The sequence below is a fragment of the Trachurus japonicus genome, chromosome 10 (assembly GCF_045865225.1).
Source record: "Trachurus japonicus isolate A0001 chromosome 10, Traja_1.0".
Taxonomy (NCBI): Eukaryota; Metazoa; Chordata; class Actinopteri; order Carangiformes; family Carangidae; genus Trachurus; species Trachurus japonicus.
This window is the reverse complement of record NC_140916.1, coordinates 14,230,569-14,252,044: the sequence shown is the minus strand read 5'-3', so window position 1 is coordinate 14,252,044 and position 21,476 is coordinate 14,230,569. Positions and strand designations below refer to the sequence as shown.

Genomic DNA, 21,476 nt, shown 5'->3' with positions numbered 1-21,476 from the left:
GTCTGCCGCCATTGTATAATTGCAAATCAATGCATTGATTGAATAAATTTATAACATCCTATCATATTTTCAAGACTACTGAAATTTTATTTGCTTGAGGAAAGACAGTACTGTGACCAATCTACTTTTATTGCAGTGATAAAATCTGCCATGATATATTGGAAACTACGTCACAAGAGTGAGGGTTTGGAAGTTCAATTTCGGTCTGCAATCCACATTACATTTTAGAAATACAACTCTCTAGTGAGACTTAGGCCAATTAAGGTAGCCTGGCTGCATGTGCTGTGTGTGTGTGCACGGGTGAGTATTTTACTGCGCATCTGTACAATAATAGTCCCCCTGGGGCGGGGCTGTCTTAATGACACAACAATGCAATCTCCACTGTAGATGCTCTCTGAATTACAATGACTTTGTGTGTGAGTGCGCGCGTGTGTGTGTGTGTGTGTGCGCATACGTGCATGCGTTTCAGCACATGTAAACAAAACAATATGATGAAGGTTTCGCAAAGCAAACATAATTACCAGTGAAATGACAGCAGTTCTGTCTGAGCAGTAATTACAATCTCTCAAACTGTAAATCCGATACTTGCCAAATGACATGCTAACACACCTGCCAATTGTTCAGAAACCCTTGCTCTTATCACGCATGCACTTCACATAGAGAAGCCGTTAACACAGAGAGATTTTCCTGATTAACAACACCTCTTAGATCAGGGGTGGATCATTGCCATTGAGTGGATGAGAAGACTTTATAAGATAAAGCCTCTGTAGATGTTGGCCTGTACCCCAGTACTGGGCATCAGCTGTCGAACTCTTTGTCCAGCAGATAACAACACCGCACTGAGAGTCATGTTTTGGCCTCATGCAACCATAGGCAGTCTCTGACATTTGCAGCATCGATTAGACTCTCAGGGAACTGCATTGTCTAACTTGACAGGGGCCGAGCAGGCAAACAAAAGCTTACACCAAGGCAAAGAAATATCGCTCTCTCTTCCACCTCAACATCTCATCCTTCTGCTTCTGAATAGTATCCTTGATTTGTGCCGGCTAGCTCAACTTAGCTCAGGGGTTTTATTAGCTTCTAATAGGTATGTCATTTGAAAGTGACAAATCTGACAGCTATTTCACCCAGGGTGTATGGTGCTGCTTCTTTAATAGAGCCATCGGTCTGTTTCCCGCAGAAAAGACAGAAGGCGCTGGAGGAGCCATGTCTTTTTGTTGGTTTTTCCTGCTGACTTAATGTGAGCTGCAGTGCAAAATCTTTGTTCCACCATGAAGGGGATTGAGAGGGATTCTGCAACAGTGTATTGTAAGAAAGCAAGGGTTGATACTTCAGTTGCAAATCCCAAAGACAGACCCCACTCCTCCTGCATTCTCCCCAAGTCAGCCGTGATGGCTCACATTATGCTGGAGCTGTGCAGATGACAAAAATTTCCTGTGATGTGCTTTACATAACAAGATGTTCTGATAAAGTAAAAAAAAGAAATTGATGGCTGAAAGCATGGGGAGCAAACTTTGTAGATGGAAAAATAAGATTTCTTATCCGTCTTGCTTCGTAATTCTTTCTCAAATGTGATGACAGTGACTTAAAATATATTTGCATATGCATTTTTGTACGTGGTATACTGTACCTCTGTGCATCTCCTGTAATAAGCATAACGTACTGTACACTTGATAATCCACTCCAACCTGTAAACCTGTCAATGTAGACAATCTATGATTTTTTTATTCATTTACGGCATTATATTCTGCAGGTTCAGCTGGTGGCGACTTGTTGAATTATACTGTCTGTTGTATTATTATTACTTGCTATATCTTATTCTCCTCAGCTGCAACAACCAGCTTCCCCACAGGGATCATTAAAGTTTAATCTAAACTGAGCTAAAAATCTACAACTCGAAATTATTCTGCCCCTATACAAGGCTGGGCATAACTGTAACTCACTGTTGCAGAAACCGTGTATAATGGCAGAAATAAAATAATCATAATTTTGCTGCCATAACATCTGCCAGAGAATGTACATTTTGTATGAGATGTTCTTTACCACTGTAATTGTCACATTTACCGTAGCTGTAGTGTAATTATACTGTATACTCCTGCTTCTCCTTTGTGTTACTTCACATCTCCGGTACATTTTCCAGTGGCAAGATTACACGTTGCTTCATGTGACAAGCTTGCAGGTAGAAAATAAATCCTGAGTCCATATGAAGGGTCACAAAAAAAATCCTCCCTTACCAAATTACAGTGTGTCTTCACAGTGCCTTTTTCAGCGTTGTCTGTCCACTATGGCGCAGTGGAGTACATCTGCAATGCAGGGGGCTCGACAGTCTGCCCTCTATTTCACATGTCATTGCCTAACACCTTTCCTTTTACTCTAACTCTAAGCATCTGTCAGTGAGGTTTACCACATGGAGTCAACCATGTGTCTGGATGGTGGAGCAGATTACTGCTCTCTCTCTGCTCTCTTTTCCAGCCAGCCATGATCCTCACACAGAAATGGAGTTTTGGTGATGAGTGAAAATCAGCAAAGTGCTGTACTAGAGAGAAAAATGACCTCCACACTGTAGTGCTCCTTCTATGGGTTGCACTCTATGTTATAGTTTGAATGAAGTTAAACAAAAATAAGAAGAAAAAGTAAGGGAGATGTATCAATCCAGATAGAATGAAGCCATAAACATAAAGTTGAGCAATTTGAACATTAAAGTCACTATCAGAAAGGAGAGTACATGCATTGGTATGCATCTGTATTTATATGTGTATTTCTATGTTTGCATAAAAATGTGTGCGTGTGTGTGTGTGTGAGAGCTCATGACATACTTTATTCCCATCTCCCCCACGAGTCCTCCATCTCTCATTCTCGCCACCTCCCTCCCATTGGTGATGGATCCACATTAGAATTCATCCCTCATCATCCTGCCGAGTTATGACCCAGTAATAGTCAGCCCCTGTGGCCTCAGCAAATGAACAATAAAACCAGAGCCTTGCAACAGATCTCTCTTGGAAAAAAAAAGGGAGGGAGTCAGGTGCCAAATCTTGACTTTCACCCACTCTCACCACTGTGCGTTCTTGTTGAGTGAGGAGGGGGAAGACAAGACAAATATAGCCTCACAGTCGCCACTTAACCTTGGCCATATTTAAAGCAAACCTTGCATCCAAACAATATGAAGATTGAAGGATTTACTCAAGCACCTTAATGCGTTAAGCTTGTAACACTAATAGGCATGCTGTCTTTAGATACACAGACTCATGCATGAATGAGCCATTGTCGAGTCACAGACACAAAGATGCAGGGACACATGAATTACATGCAAATGCCGTATCTGTCTCACATGCAATCAGGACATCCACGGGGAGATGGTGTGTGAGTAACACACACAATGCAGGGGCAACGACCCTGTCCAATCTTGTTTTCTGTGGTTGTTGTTAAACACGGCAGAGCTGGATTATGATTAACTTGGCCAAGATGCCACCACATGGAGAGCTGTTTGAAAGGCGAGCGGAAAGTTGTTGTGGTGTAGAAACCAGTCCGGTTGCGGGCTGCCTGGGGACTTCACAGGGATCAATACAGGCGGAGTGACAGCCGTGCACTTGATTAAAAGTGACTGCTACATCTGGCAGGCTTGGCCATTACTTTCCCACTCAGAGTCCCCAGGGTGAAAGAGCATGAAGTGACAGGCCTCAGTCAGCCCTCCATTACCACCTTTCTACCGCCCCTCAGGTAGCAACAGGCTAGGGCAAAAATAGGCTGACGGACGACCCGGGGGGAAGATGAAACGGAGAGAGAAAATAAAGGTGCTGCATGTCTGTTTGCCTACGTGATTGTGTATGTAAGAGTGTGTCAGTCAGTGTCAGACTCTGTGACTGTGTATGTTTTTTTCTTTTCTTTTTGAATTCACAAGTGAATGCAGGTACTGTAGGCAGATTATTTTTTTTGAGCACAACACAAAGGTCAGGGTTGAATGGAAAAAAAACTTTAAGTAAATGTTGAAAAGATTGTGTGAAAAGTTGGGCACATCTAGGCATAAGTAGAAAGAATAAATAAGGACATGCTGTAAAGTACAAACATAAGAAAACTTATTAAATGATTATCATGCAGTGGAAGTCTAAAGAAGCTCTTTTGAATGTCAGGGGCATTACCCTTTTTTTTTTTTTAAATACGGTATCATCTTACACTTACTTTGTGAAAGATCTAATCTCAATCATGCACAAGTGCAAGTGCCAACTATCAAAGGGAGGCTGACATTAAAAGAAGCCACTGTGCTTGATCGTCAATTTCTCTGCCAGAATACAAGATGCATATTTGCTATGGAACAGCATGAGACCCATTGACACACACACAGCTTTTAATAGAGTAATAATGGACAGGCCACATGTCACCTATGAAGGCTTTGAGTACAGATGGAGCTCATGTGGCGCTAAACAGCTAAAAACAGGGGTGGTGCAAGTTTGTGTGTGTGTTCGTGTATCTGGTGGGCCAGCAACGTTTGGTGCTCGTATTTACCACCACAGTGGGCGATCATGCTGAATAATTTCACACACAAAATTGGGAATTTGTCAAATAAAAGACAGACAATACACACATACGGTTACAGATACATGCATACTGTGTCTAGCGTACAGTATGCAGTATGTCAGTATTGTATGAGAATGCTCAGATAGATATCAAGTGAAAGTGCTATTGACTAAAGACTATTGAAAAAAATGGGCCGTAATAGCCTGTAAGACAGTCTCATTAAAATGTGATCTGTGTGGATGCAGTGGAATTAGAGTAAAAAAGTTAGTTTGAAACTTAATGGAAAAAAGTGAAAGTTGGAAGCCTCTCCAGGCTATTTAGCTTGAACTTTTGATAGGGCTCCTAACAGCTCATCCATTTCTGTCTCTTGTCAAGTCACCAAGGTGCCAGGCTTCAATACCAGAACACCTGTGCAGCATCAGTCAGGCTTTTATTTTGCACAACACAACAAATCCGGCGAAAACTGATGAAAAGTCAATTGGAGAGAGCCTGGCTGAACGTCTGGCTATTGAACTTCCAGTGATCTATCTCTTTGCATTATTAGGCCCTAACCCAGTTCGAACATTGTGGCAAATCTTGAATCAAAGTCATGGTCTTTGACCTCAGGTCAAAACATACATGTAGGCATTTGACTTTGATCGCCATTAAAGAGTGTGATTTGAGAATCACAATGATCAGATCTAATAATAGTCTTTGTATCCTGTTTTAACTGGGTTATGATGTATTGCCACTCTGTGTCACCAGTGTTACAGGTCAGTCAAAAAAGCAAAAAAACAAAAAAAAACAACCAAAACTCAGATGCTGCTTATATACATATGCATATTTGAATAATGTGCTCAGATAGAGTAGAGTATGTATAGACAGTAATAGGGAGATAGAGAGATAGAACTCTACACTATTTTGTTCGCTGTAGAAAGAAGAAAGAGAGAAGAGAAGAAGAGATTATAATTGATTGGAGCAAACCTTATCACCGAGTCTCAACTCATTTTTTTCCCCCTGTTCTTTAAATAACAATGTCACACTTGTTTCCCAGTAACCTCCTCTTCCTAGGGACTTCATTTGGTTAAAGCAGTTCCTCCTCCCCCTAGAGAGTTGGCTAAACTGTCACCTACCATCCAGCTAGTGTCTGTGATGCTGTGTGTGTGTGTGTGTATGAGAGAGGGAGAGAAGGAGAGTGTGTGTGTGTGTGTGTGTCTCTGATAAGCCCTGAGTTCTGCTCAATCTCAGGCGCATAATACGCTTTAAAGCAAGCGGGACAACCTGCAGACTCAGCTGCGGTGGGTCATCTAAAATGATTCAAAGGGAGCAATCCCATTTAACCCTAACCTCAAAGCTGGTGTTCCAGAGACCCAGTTTCAAATAGCCCCCTTCCTTGCCAATCTGTTACAATCAAAGCGCCTCAAGTCAGGGACAACATACGTACATTTGTCTATCTCCAGTCCTCTGTGGGGGAGGTTGCACCTTGGAGCTGTCTACATCACATAAATGCGATGCCTTTCTCCTACAGTCTTCTAATTACTATCAGAATGACTCTTGTTTTGTTCGCCAAGCATTTGACACAAAAAATACAGCGTGTCTGATTTTAATTTCTATAGCGGAAGACAAGAATGAATTAATCATCATATCTTTGAGTGGAGCCAGCGTTGTACCTGTAGGTGTGCATTATCTCTCCCGCGCGTCCCTGCTCGCATTCAATCATGCAGGCATTAATTAACGCCAGGCTGATGAATATAGCTCTCAACCCACCGCTGATAGTCAGACAGTGTTGAATGAACCGTCCATGTTACCTGTGACATAGTGTCTGCTCCTTTGTGAACATGCCATGCAGTATTGAGCTGATCAGGGCACCCATGATGAGACTGACAACACGGTAGCCTATTCTCTGTCCTCATTAGCGGTAATGTTGCGTATTTACACATGTCACAGTAATGACACTGTTAAAGCAGGTGACGGCTGTGGGTTTGTGGCACCACAGAGAAGTGCTGAGCGTCTTTGTGGCCTGTGTGTGCTGCGTGGGCGTGCTTTTTGTTCTTCCTCTCAATAGTATTGTATTAACCCAAACAGCCCCTCGCCATTAGGGAGGATGATATATTCTTTTCAAATCAGCTAATTATAATTCCTTTTATTCATACCGTTACATTCATATACATATGTGTGTGTGTGTGTGTGTGTGTGTGTATGTACCTACATATATTCAATTTAATTAAGAGCCAGGAGATGGTGTAATGGTTGTAACAAAACTGTAAACATCCATAATTGCCACCATGGGGCTGTATAGGAACTGTCTGTCAGCTGCTTAAAAACAAAATCCTACCAGCTCATAAAAATGAAAGCAGCATTCCTCCACCACAATAATATACAAGTCAGAGTGAAATAGTTTAATTTAGTCTGTTGGCACCCGGTTTAGCCAGTTTTCTTGCCCTGCGGTAAGCTGTCTCACAGCCTACGGGGACAAGATCATGTCAAGTACCTTGTCACCCAATCCTAAAATTTAGATGATATGACTTTGCTCATGGCAATGCCTCATGCTCATCAACATAATATTTAATTCAGAATCCAAATCCTGTGCAAACCCATTAGAATTGGAGTAAACATATTTCTTTTTTTTTCTTCCTAAACTCATTTTAATAACAGGCAAGATGATAAATGTAGGGCAATGTTAAGCACGTTTTTAACATTTTCACCATAATTAAACAGACTTTGCATATTTCTGTGTCATGGCCAAACATATGCAGTTTGGTCGAGGGAAAATTAAAACGTGACATTTGATGGCCAAATATCAAATGCCTCATGAATTATATTGAATAATGTGAGGAGGCATTGTCATCCATTAGACCTTTTTTTTTCATCATAATTACATTTTTTGCTGAATTTAATGAAATGTGAGCAGTTATACTATACATGCTTTCTGTCCATGAAATACTGTCATTCACCAAATGTGTGCCTGTGCTAAGGAATAGCAGTCATGAAAAAGAACATATAGTTATGCTTGACACCTCCTCACAGTTATAAATGTTGCCATGTCACATCAATGGTCATTGGTCATGAGGTGAATCTCAACAACCTCCACTGACTATTATGAAAGCTGAGTACACCTGTGATCACTGCAGTCAGCTGCATGAAAGAAAGGCAGAGAAAACATCCATCACATGTTGCTGAAAGGTCATTAACAAGTAGAAACACACACATGCCAGACTGGGATTTTTTAAAGACATTTTATAGACATTTCTGCCTCTCACATCCCTCAATTTACTCTACGATTGATAAGCATTTGGAAAAGAACATTAAAATTTGCAGACAGTGTTGCAGCAACTAAGACATGAAACCGAGATCTCTTTGAAGAATTCTTTATGATAAAAAAATATCAATCAATATGTATTACCTCTTCTCCAGGCGTTTCTGTTGGATGAGCTACCTCTCTATAATGAAAATGTAACTTTATATTTCGCTCCAGTATGAGCTACCGTAAGCTTTGGAAGAGGCCCATGGCTGTTGATGCAATGCCTCGGCTGCTGAAAGAGGTCGATAAAATTCATTAATTACTTAAATCTCCTTAAACTTGGCATTCAACTTGAAATGGTTAAATCAGTGTCAGGCCATGACTTAAGTCAGCTGAGATATCATTAACAGATTTATTTGCACTTACAGTCAGCATGAATTAAACAATGTAATGTTGAAATAACTAAAACATCATATACCAAAGTTTGCAGAGAAACAGAGAGGGAGTGTGTGTTTATAGACAGCATGTGCACTTGTGTCAAAGTGAATATTCCACTTGGTTTCCCTTTTAATTCAGGATGCCTAATCAATATTTCCCAACACTGGAGATATTAAGACATCTGAAGCAAATCCCATGCGGCCTCAGGGACCTCAGTGAAGTATGTTGCCCACGAACACCTCCTGCTGTGTGGGTGTGAAAAACCAGCACACACATCCAGACCATCCCACAAGCGGAAACAGTCGGGTACTGCCAGATCCTTGTCACAGGGGCCAAGTCTCAATGCGTGTGTTATGTTGATGGCATTAACATTTTTTTAATAAACACCTTGAGGAGCTTGTGACAGCAGAAGACATCCTACTTGACACGCTCTCTCCCCAGGCTCATAGAAACAGCTGTTGGAATCACCCTGACGTGGGCTTTGAAGCCCTGCTGGCATGTCTAGCCTCCGCAAATGCACCCGGCTGAGAATACACACTTTATTACATGCAAAGTCTCCTGTGGGTGCATAATACCTTTAAACATGTGTGATCGCTAAACAGGGGAATTGTAGATTCATTTTTTAATCTCCAGCTTTGGGCTAAAAACATAAGAGAGAGTGTCTCAGTTGGATGAGATGCAGAGTAATTTATCAAACCTTTGCAAAATGTCATACCATATGTGAATAACATGTTTGGTACTGTATGTACTGTAAGAACTAGTCAAGCATGTGGCGGTAAGTTTAAAAATGATAATTTTGAAATTTTTCTAAATTTTTATTTTTATTTTCTTTCGAGGTTGCAATGAAGAGAAAGCCCACCCCCCTGTTTTACAACAGTCACAGCCATTTAATTGTTTTAGTCGAGCCGAACCTGGAGGGGCTACTCCGCTTGTCAAGTAAATTGAGGATGCTATATGCTAAGGGTGGTCTGACTGCAGTGAATGGATGAATGGGTTGACACGAAGTGCAAGGAAGACGCTCAGCACATGAATATGAATCAGGCCTCTCTCCGCTTGTGTTCACTAGGCTGGAATTAGTGCTTTTCATTACTGATGGCTTATGGGCTGACTGTTTGGCTGCCGGCTGGGGTCACAATAAAATGATGTGTTTGCCAAAGGCAGAGAGGCTGGGTCACGAGGGACTAAATGGCCCAGTTATGAAGAGCAGAGCTTATCTCCCTCTCTGAATCAACCTCCACCTCCAGCCAAACTAAACATACACCATGTCCTGGGGGAAGCGTATCTCCAAGAAAACTGGGTACAATAAAAGATCACTATCAGTCTTCTCCTTTATCATATTACTTAAAAAATGCTTTGTATACTATGTTTCATACAAATCAGTTTTTCTTCCATCTGATTTGAGAACAAAACAACTATAAATTGTTTCATCGCTGCATAACAAAATGATTAAAAGCCACAGTATGACAGTTCCTTAATTTGCTCAGTTCCCTGGATGTCAAAGCGTGGACGGCAGAATCGACTCTTCTTCGAAGCAAAGAGGTTTCGGTTTTGGATTTTATGCACAAACACAGACTTGTACATCTGAAGAGCATGTCCTTTATTGATTAGGACCCCCACTGGGATCACTAAGTATGATATAAAGCTATCACCATATGCCTGTGTTTAAAGTCCCTTCTTAGAACATAAGCTTGAAATAAGCTTGGATTATGCTTACTGCGGGGAATCACTACCACTGCTCTTGGCTGTTCTAATCATATAATGAGTAACAGTGAATTTTATCAGTGTTTTTAGGGTGAAGAGTCGAACTAAATTGTGCTGGTATTAAAAGATTTCCTTGATGTGGCAGATTTTAAGCTGGATGTTTCCATTATACTCATCTTCTTTTCACTCTGCTAACACGCTTTGTTCTGAAATTAACAACAATATTTGGGAACATGACTCGTGTTCTTTTTACTTTGTTTAAAACATGATTATCTATCCATTGAACAGTAGCAGTGTTGTAGTGCTTCTTTCTGGATTTGTTCTCATGTGTCTGGTCTCGAGACTGCTCTTTGATGGTCTTATTCTTTTCAATTTCCATATCTTCTAATAAATGCTCTAAAACTGTTACTGTATAAGAGAGTTTTACTCATGCTGCTCCGACAATATGGGCTATGATCCCTCCACATGAAGGAATAAACAGAATGACACAAAAACCCTGACAATGAAATACAGAACAACACTGCAGCAGCATTTAAACTGCAAACAAAGTCCAAAACTCAGACAACCTGTCTGATCTGTTCACACACCATATTGTAATTGCAGACGGCACACAGTATTGACTTGGATAATGAATAACCAGCCTCGGTGTCTGTGGATGCAGAATTTGATCTTGATGTTTGTGGTTTCTTTCCTTATGCTCACAAAGGCTGGTTGTTGGTTGGATGCAGCTTCTCAGTTGGATGAATCACAGTGATTTTCTGTTTTTTTTTTCTTAGGTGTTTTTCTTGCAAATATAATTTTTTTATTTTACCTTTGCTGTCCTGAAACATAAATTGGAGAGTGATTTACTTAACTAGGAATAATTTTAGGACATCCTTTCCATTTACTGCAGTTGTTGTACCGTGCTTGATTGGCAAATTTGTTCTTGCGACTATGTGGATGTTGTGTGTTTTTTCTTGGAGGTTAGTCATACGTTTTGGTCTTTTCTCATCAAGTCTTCTTTCGTTTCCCAAAGACGTGGCAAAATGTGCTTCTCATTGATCATCAGGGTGACACAATTTGTCAGAGCTTTCCAAAATTGTTACCAAAATGAAAGCATTTTTGATGAAACACTGGAGAAGGTTTTGTTAATTTTAAGCACAGAGATGGCTTCTTCAGAATATGGACAAGATGATGAGGATTTTGTTTTAACAGCCCATTGGTTAATGGTCTGGAATAATTGTAGTCCTAGAGTGTTGACTGGTCCTCTGTGTTGAACATTTTGTTTGCTACTTCATTTAATTTCCTACTTTGCTCCTGATTGGCAAGTATTTCTATGTTAGATGGCTTTGTCACTTGAATGTAAACATATGCCGGCATTTGCTGAAACAACTGATGTTGTCTTTTTGTCTTGGGAGGATACTCTCCATCTGTTTTATTTATCTAAGCCAATGGATCAGTTCACTTTGATCTATCATGCCGCAGTAGCTTCCATAGCCTACTGATGCAAAGCATCGTTGCACAGTGATAACTGGTTGTGGACAATTGCATTAAGCAAAAGGTAAAATCCTCTAAACAATCCTTAAAAACATAGGAAAAATGCAGGACATAAAGATAAAATAGTAATAACCTCTTTTGATGCTATTGAGAATATTTCCGGACATGTTTCATGTTCGCACATATTCAAAACTTTACTTAAGAATTGTAAATGTCCAAAGATTAACATAGCAGATATAAGGATATATCAATTCAGAAATATCTTTAAAAAAAATGTTTTAAAAGCAATTGTTAAAGTGTATATTTTGTATACATGTTGGTATTACGTCATTTGAAATGACATCTGGGCCATTCTTTAACAATGCCCCAGAAAATGTCAAATGCTTTTTTTAAAATTATCTGACAAATTATGTAAAATTGTCAAGAAACACCATGTTGCATTGCAAAGTGAATTACATTTATTCCACATTTGAGTCCAGATTTATTTTCCCTTTTTCCTAAAATATTATAGTTACTCCACTTGGGTGGCATCACGTCATTGACCCATAAATATTTACATTTATTTATATACACTCTACATACTGTGTCGTAATCACAAAGCTTACATGCATACACAGCATGTTTATCCACAACAGGTTTTGCTATAGCTATTAAAGATAAGTTAGTGCATACTGTATAGTCAGACAAACATATGCCATCAAAACCAAACTGAGAGAGAAATGCCCCAAGCTTTCAAAGAGCTTCCTTATTTTATTTTATTTTTGTCTTTTCCCCAAAGATTTATTAGACATGGTTTAACTAACAGGAGGCTCGGGGAACTCCTCCTTGCTGAGTTATAGAAATCATTTCCTATTAACCATTTTAATGGAGAGAAGAAATTCAAGGACACCCTCAATGTTAAGATTATCACTTCAAAGACAAGCTGTTGACACTCTGGAAACCTGTTAACGGTGTAATGAATGAATCATGAGCACCGTTTTTGGTCAGAGGGCTGTTCCACCTCCCAGCAGTGTGGTCTGGCCCTCATCTGTGTTGTGATTGTGATGCCCTGCAGAAAGAGTCCTTACCTGACTTTCACTCTGTCGCACTGACAGGTGGGGAAAGGGAGTGAGGGGGGAGAGGTTGTTTTTGAGATGGCGGCGTACAAAGGGACTTTTGTCGGTCACCTCTGTTTCTTGATCATCTGCTGTCGTGCCACAGAAACAAGACAATTAAGTGAGGACAAGTGGTATGTTAATCAGTGTCTTCAGTGGGAGCGGCATCCCTTGTTATCTTTAAGTGATTCTGCAGAGCATGTCTTGGTCAGACTGCTTGTATCTTGGTAACTGGGGCATAAGTGTGCCACAGATATCTTTACTAGTCAGTATAAAACATCAAAACAGTGTCATCGTCTTCTTATCAGCTCCGTAATTACACCACTGAACTCATGGGTAAATGTCATATAGAGCAGGATAAAGAGCAGCGTACATAATCCTGTCACTGATCTTTATGAAAATGTGTTTGTCAAAGAAAGGCTTTGACGCAGATTGATGCAACAAAAAAATCAATTTGAAAATTCTGTGAATTTTTTAAAACACTGAGAAGGATTTGGATATTAGAAGCTCCACCTAGCCAAAACTCATTGACAAATCTTTTCCGTAAAACCTGAAATGGAAACTTAGATGAAGTGAGCTCTTGCCTATTCTTTGCTCCATCTCTATTGGATGACAGGATGAGAAGAGCTGCTGCACAAACATATCTGGCTCCATCCATTTTGTCAGATTTCTTTCCCCTCTCTACTTTTGTTTATCCTTTCTTCTGTAGATGGTGGAGGCTGGGAGGCTTCAGCTTTTGTTGTCAAGTTCTGTCTGCAGAACAGTAGGTGGTACTTTATAGATTTACTGTTGCTCTCCTATTGAAAACAATGAATGTCTGGTTTTCTGTCCACCACATGCCAAAGCAACAAAAATGCAGCATAACCCATTTGAATGATATTCCAGCCAAAGTATTGAATATAAATATTTTACATTACTGATCACTGCACAGGTTAGTAGCCACAACCAAAACAGTTGGACAACCCAGAGAAAGTTTGAATATCAACTGAAGCCTGTGACAGCATGTATGTTTTTTCTGTGAATGTATTCCATTAATAAGCTTTGTGACATGAAAGTTCAAGGCCCACTCAAAAGGTCGACACACAAATGAAATGGGTTGTGAGATGATTAATGGATAGGAAAGGAAAAGAAAAACATGTGCAAAAGAAGCAATTATTATTTCTATAGTAACCACTGATCACATGACCACTTGAATGTGAAATGCAGAAGTACACTTAAGAGTCTGATTGATCTTAAGCTATATGGTACACTAGCATTGCTCTCGCAGCAGTTGCAGCAGCAGCAGGAGACTGTTTTGAGTCAAAGAGCTGTAACATGTTCACTGCCATGGTTAAGAATTTAATCTTTCCTTTTTTTATTGTTGAAACACCACATATAAAGCCTTATCCTCCTCACCCTCTACAGTAACTAATGTTTACAGTAGATGAGGCTTGAGAAGATTACAGGGGAAAATTACTCAAGCAAACATGCTTCACCACATAAACATGTTACTGTAAGTGCAAGTGAACACTGCTTCACACTGAGGGAAGGCTTGGGACCACTTTATTTCCTCTGGATTTATTTAAAGGTTTTAGACGTATGGTATTTTGGTAGATAAACATGGGGAAAACACATGCAGTTGTTAGTCCAAATGAATTAATGTAAAAGACAAGGAAGACACTATAGAATTTCAACCTTATTCCCTCTAAATGACAGAAAAAGTCTTAACTTCATTCACAGAGCCTTGCACAGCTTGTAATGATTTTTTTAACCACTCTCACTAGTATTTGCTCATATGCTAGGGATTTCTATTCCTTATAAACATTCATGAAACAGCAAACGGTGAAGGAAGGAATAAAAGCTAAATTGACAAAGATAAGAAAAACCCTGTTATTTGTGTTTCACAGCTCCCAAACTGCCTTGTGAATAGCTCAATGCCCTGTTGAAATGGAATTACTCTGAAGAGGCGGTTTATGTGTGAACTTGACCTAATCGGCAGCATTTAATGAGAACAAAACTCTCTAGGTGATCAATATGATCCATCAATTCAAACTTTAAATGGAGTGTGCTCAGCAGGCTCCCATTCCATAAGTCCACACATAGATTCAAAGGATTGGTTTCAAGCAAGAAACACTGTAGTGAAACCCTTGGGTTGTGGGTGGATTCCGTCTGTTAGCCTCTCTAACAGTATCTCTGCTGAAAGGAGAAGTGTAAACAATTTCATTGCAAAATCTATGGAAATGTAATTTTCATTGAAACAAGGTTTGAAATTAACTGTGAACGACCCTCGCACTAAATCAGCGCGTTGGCATTGACAATCCATCAGAAGGCGTAGGAGCGAGAGTGCAGCAAACACACAACTCCGAGAGCTGTCACTCAGGGCTGTCAGAGGTGGCGAGGACGTGGATGGAAGGAGGAGGCTGCTGTGTAGAGAGTGCGGCTCGGAGTCTAAGGTCAACACTGAACTCCCTGCCCCCCCCCCCCCCCATTTTCCATGAGAGCTCCCCACGCAAGCCGGCGGGCCAACGATGTCCCCACTGACCGCTGTGATCTGCGGCCAAGTGGCGTCTCCCCCTGCCCGATCAGACCCAGCACCTCTTGTTCGCCGGCCAACTGGCCTTTTTCCCCGCAAGCCGGGGCCAGGGCTCCTCCTGGTTCCGTATGTTCTGTGCTTTTTTTAGGCCTGTGATGGATGCCAGCCGTCCCTGGGCGCCCTCCGAAGCTGCACCAGAGAGGGGGATTAAACAGATTTCTCTTTTTTTTTTTCAGAAAAGGGGATGGATGAGTGTAATCACCTATAATCTCAGATTCTAGGCCTCCTGATAATGAACCAAGGGCTGTTTCGGCCATTTGGATCAGCTCCCTCCAGTCACCTACTTAAACCATGAAAAGGACCTGTCATAACGGCTGCAAACTTGTGGAGGGGGTATAGAGTTGAGGTGGACGGACACAGTTCTTCTAAGCTCCATTTTCTGCTCATGTGGGTTGCACCGTCAAACCCTGGCTCACCCTGAACACAGAGGACTGAAGTCACTTTGGCCAATGAGCACTTGGCTATTGATCCTGGCTAAAATGGAAACCCTCAGGAAGTTAAGCTCTCATCCTACATGTAAAGGGGAGGATAAAACAGCAGACTAGGACATGCAGTCTCTCTAATCTTATGAAAACTAAGAAGTGGAGCAGCATTTTAATTTACTGGGCTAAGAAAGAGATGGAAAAGTGTTCAGACCTTGCCTCTTTAAACAGAAATAGTCACAAAGACACACTTATAAAACATATCTATCTATCTATCTATCTATCTATCTATCTATCTATCTATCTATCTATCTATCTATCTATCTATCTATCTATCTATCTATCTATCTATCTATCTATCTATCTATCTATCTATCTATCTATCTATCTATCTATCTATCTATCTATCTATCTATCTATCTATCTATCTATCTATCTATCTATCTGGTTCGGTTCATATCACGGTTTAGAATGTGAAGTGTAGAAGTGACATTGTATTTCAAAGATGACTTACCTTTGTTAAAATATGTTGCAAGTAGAAGAAAGACAAAGATAGTGGGAGTGTTCATTTGAGTTAAAGACTCCCATACTGTCAGAGATATCGATACTGCCAGACAGCCAATGCACTGGGGGTGTGCTCAAAAATAAAATTCATGAAAGAAAGAATAGCAGAGAGAGAGGAGGTGTGAAAATTAAATGTCATTTCTTGACAGGGATGTCTGAGAATTAAGCTGGCAGTGAAGTGTGACAAAGTTGTTTGGTGACAAGGCAGGAGAAGACAATTGTCAACACTTCTTCCCTTCCAACAAGTGCTGGCACCCAAGAAGTGGGTGCAAAGCTAAGAGATGTAGCAGAGCAGGAGACAGAGAGAGACAAAGAGTCAGAGAGAGAGAGGTGAACGAGTGTCTGCGGCGGCATCATTACAGACATGGCTGCTGGTGTGTGTCTTTATAAAGTAAATATATGAAAGGTTTGTGACATTTGTGGAGTGCTCTGTGTGATGTTTGTATTGTTTGCTCGTGTCTTCCTCCACAGTTTAGACATGTGGGTCGGGTAAACCTGTATAGGAGTATATGTATGACTTTACTTTATACACACTTAATTAGTCTATATAGACTAAATCATTGATCCATTGTTTGCCATCATTTTAGATTTGATACAAATTGGAAATAGTATAATCAAAATTAGATTCTCATTTGAAAATCATCTGAAAGCTTATCCAACAGAGTGATACAGTAGCTGACATCCCCACAGAGCTATGCTTGAAAAATACATTGTGCTTACAGTTTTTTGCAGTTGCTTTGTTGCATTTCTCAGATCAGAATAAAAATTCTCATAACTATTAGTTAAACCTCCACAACATTTAGTCATTTGTGCTCATCATAGTAGCAATTTCTCATTCTTTTGAACAAATTGCAAATACTTTTGGACATGTATCAGTTGCTTTTTTCTCATTTTATAATATTATCATTTGTTTATGTCATGTCAGTCAACATGAACTACACGTATGAATGCTGAATAGTCGTTCCCTATAAAAGTAATAGTCCTCATTTCATTGCTTGAGTCATTTCATACACAATTGTTAAACTAGTTGTCAAAATCTGTCAAGCTCATTTTAAATGTTGGGAGAACCACTGTGAATTCAGTTATTCAAACATTTCAGGGAGAACAGGTTCTGTAAAGTATTGGACAGTAATTCAGCACTAAACAATCTACACTACACTACTGTCATTGTGTCGGGCATTAAGCTACAGTGGGACCAGAACTTTTCACATTTAGACTTACAGCATTACTACAGTACAGATTTACTGTATCTGAAGGTTTGCCATATTTACAGTACAGGATCGTACTGTACTGCAGCATTTTACAAGTGGGAAGCACTGTTATTGTACACTACAGTGATATAGGGTAATGCAGTATGTCTTGTGTTTACTGTACATTACTGTAATTTTACTCTACACCACATAGGATTGCAAGATAATCTGACGGAGGTGGAAGAGGAGCCTTTTTACTCTGCATCAGAGGAAGCCATTTGTGCAATGGTGCAAACAACGCCATAAGGTTGAGAGAGATACAAAGTGAGGATGACAATATCTTTGGGAATATTGAACCCGTTTCAATTGTTACAATTGACAGAGTGATGTAGATGGAAATATGTGACAGACAGGCACGTCTGGATGTGCAGGAATGATTTACAGTACTCTGTAAGTTCAGTTACAATACTGCAATATTGTTTACAGTTGTGCACAGCTCTACCCAGAGGGTGTTTCTTATGTTTGTTGTAAATACGTGATTCTAGTGTATTTTTCTTTTGCACAATGCTGTGAACAAATTACTATTAGAATTGCAAAGAGCATATGCAGTAAAAATGTGAATCATACGTATTCTGTGTCTTGTACTCAGTTACCCCAGTAATGTGTAAATGGCTGTACAATGGCTGTATAGTGCCGTTTTGAGCATTTTCAGGTAGCGTCACCAAGATCGGACTTTTTTGCAATGGAAAACACTTAAACTGTCATAATGAAAACTTGACAAAGCCAAAGTGTCAGCACTTCTCATTTTGATGACACTGACAGTTTCATTGACATGAATACTTGCTTTTGAGGAATAAACTGTCCATTTTGAGCAAGTGACACACTTTTGCAGGTTATCCACTCGGTTTTGCAGTTAATTGTTTTGAGAAATGAACTAGCTGTTGTGCAAATGTTAACAGTGATGTGAGAAATGCACCAAAGCGACTGAGAAAAACTGTAATGATGATTTATTTGATGTTATTTTAATTTTTCTATTGTTAAAATTCTTATGGTTCAACATATTGAGTTATGGGCTTATGTGCTGTTACACTATAACACCATGCTTTTTACACTACATCTGAGGTTCACAATCAGAGGCATGTTAGTTTAGCCTAAACACTGGAAACTTCCTCAGTCCAAAGGTCCAAGGTTTTCTGGCCTGCTTCTATGTGAAATGAATTTCCCTTTGGCGATTAATAAAGTAGTTTGTATCGTATGTCAAACTCAATAGCAATGAAAATGAGATTCTCCCATTGTGGAAATTTCCTTTAACTTCCTTTAACCTTTAAGAGAGAAAATTATGATGTCCAGCAAAAAGAGGTTTCACCTTAAGTACTTTATTTTATCTAGCAAGAGGTGGACTGTCATGCACACAAAAGCAGAGCAGGCTTGCACCAGACCAATCATAGTACATGGCTGCATTCAGCGCTAATGACGTATCATTAGGCTAACACATGCATGAAGAGGAAGAAAAGATGGATATGATACCCGTTGTGGTTTTCCAGCACCGAAATGGCCAGTTTCTTAAGCATGACTATAACAGGACCAGAGAGTGCAAGAGTTGAATTTGCCCTTTATCATGTGTCATGCATTTATGAGTGTCATCTTGGACAGCACATTATTTTTTAAAGAACACATTAACAGTGTTACTTCTGCATACCTCCATCTGTGCAATATTAATCACCTTCATCCGTCCCTTACACCTAACAGCACTACGGTTCTCATTCACTCCCTGATTACATCCTGTATTGACTGTTCTAATTGTGTCCTCTTCTCTTTTCCTCTTAAGTCTCAACACAAACTTCAGCTGGTCCAGCATGCAGCAGCTCATACTGCATCATTATCATCACCAGAGCCCCTCCTCATGAAACATTTTGATCCTGTTCTCATGCAGCTTAACTGTAAGTACTGCATTGACTTCAAGATTCTGCTTCCCACCTTTAAGACCCTCCATAACCTTAACGTCTCTCTGAACTTGTTCATATCTACTTACCCTCCTATACTCTTAAACCGTCCTCTGCTATCCATCTTAACCACGCCATCTGCCAGTTTAAATACCGTGGGGTCTAGAGCCTTCAGTGGAGCTGCCCCCCACCTCTGGATTTCTCTCTCACATGACATTGAATTTATTGACTCTCTTTTCGCCTTCAAATCATGTTTCAAGATGCAAGCCAGCATATTCGTTCAGATCTTCTCTAGTAATTATGGCATCTTTGTATCTATTTTATGAATGTATCACCTTTTGTTTTGAATCTGTGACATTAATGCATTAGGCCATTGGGTGTTTTTAACTGTATTTTGAAAGGTTTATGAAAAAAGGCAAAAATGGGTGGATGTTTGTGCAGACAACATGTTTGACCAAGATACTGGATACTTGCAGGGGGATCTTAGACTGACAGTCAATGTTGGTTTTGTTCACACAAGAAATCAATCTCCCCTTAACTAAGCAGTTTTATTCATCTGAACATAACCATAGCTTAACCACAGCAGCTGACGTTCACAGAGCGCTCATTTCCAGTTCTCATACGGGTTGTGAATTCCAAGATCATCTTTTGCAAGAATGTGTCATGCAAAAATGAGGAAGCGGATTACTTCTGTTCCTCTTTTGCTGTCTCTTTTTTGTCCCCTCTTTAATTATATTCACTATTGTGATTAGGACCTTCTCACAACCCCTTTTCTTGCTTTTGAAAAGCCATTGGCAAGTTGAAGAGTCTGCTTTTGGAAAGACTTCACCGGTTTTATGACCTTGTGTGCCAGCATGCTCCCTCTCTTTCAAAGACATGCTAATGTAGACCTACGTCCAAAAGCTTGATGTCAGTCTGTGCCATCTCTCCACATCTGATGCATTTCATGATCATACCCCGAGTCCCTCTTTGATCAAAGTCCCCAGTAAGCAGCTAGTTTCACCATAATGGCCTCATTCGATTACAACGTGTAAAGTACTCCATTAGTTTCTCTGTTCATGAATCATTAAGTGCTGGTTATGATCAGCCAGCTTCATGATGAACTGCAGATTGAGGAAATGGAAACTGCAGGAGCTGCCTGAGGTCACAGGTAGATACAAAATTCTTGAAGGCTAAATGAACAATCTCATACCAAGGTGGCCTTTGAGGTCAGGTAGTGTGCGGTGTAGACAGAATGAAGAACTGCAATAATAAATTTCATATCAAAACAAAGCAATTTAAGGCGGCCAACCATAATTTTAGGTGAAGTAAATCTGTTGGGGAAAAGATGACACAGGAAAACAAATTCACTTTGTCAAACTGCTCTCTCTAGTTTCATAGCTTCACTCATTTTCCAATGCTTATATAGAGGCACAGGGTTAAGTTGCAAACCTCAGATCAAAGAGTGCTTCAACAAAACAACATAATTTGTTTCTTTACTTCCATGTCTTTTTATGCATTGATTAAACCATAAATGAATGAACTGTGAGCACATGTGTTAGATGAAGAGGGTTGCTATGACCTGCCTGATGCTAAGGAGAGAAGAGATGCCACATTTCCAGGAAATGTATTCACTTGTTTGTTTGGCAAGGGGAGGGCGTAAAGAGAAGCAAAAATGGACTTGAGCATAGTAACAAAGTGCTTGTGTGATGAAGTTTGGCTTCAACAAGAGGTGACAGGAAAAAACAGTTAAGGGGAGACAGAAAAAAAACTTGTGGAGGGGCGGAGATGTAACAAAGAGGGAGAAAGACAGCAGCAAGTAGAGTGAGTCATGGAGGAATAGACTGTGACTGTTATCTATAAACCATGCGCAGTGCTTGGGAGAGTGAAATTGATGAGTTCATCGTCGTCTCATTATTGTCATGATGGATCAGATTGCTGACTTCCCTCAAAGGCGGCTTAATGACTCGTTGACACAAATCTGAATGACTGGCTTCACCGGTGGCGTCCATTAGTGTGCCACACAAAGCTCTCAGATGTGCTTAAACAAAATTGATAATTACCAAGAGCTTTCATCATTGTAATGAATGACATCAATAAAGGGACAATTCATATTGCATTAAATGCATTCAGTCCTGCCATTGACGATGCCCGGGCGGTTACAAAGTCCAGACATGAGTCTAAAGTCCCATTCATCATTCCTTTGTTTTGATGCAGCGATGAATTATAATATTGACAAACAGCGCAGAATAAGCTGTATAACAGAAGTATGGGCAAAGCCATAACAAAGTGAACTGACTGTATCATTAGCTCTGTGTCTTCAATGGAGCTGCTCTCACATCCTGATCTTGTGCAATACAGGCTA

The 21,476-nt window shown here is 40.1% G+C and overlaps 1 long non-coding RNA gene across 1 annotated transcript in view; it reads left to right on the top strand.

The window, feature by feature from the left end:
• Positions 1 to 21,476, top strand: part of LOC146979515 (uncharacterized) — a 100,589-nt gene that overhangs the window by 34,156 nt on the left and 44,957 nt on the right. Inside the window, exon 2 of the long non-coding RNA XR_015036883.1 lies at positions 19,018 to 19,129. This is a non-coding gene — a long non-coding RNA (uncharacterized LOC146979515). The remainder of the gene's footprint in view (positions 1 to 19,017; positions 19,130 to 21,476) is intronic.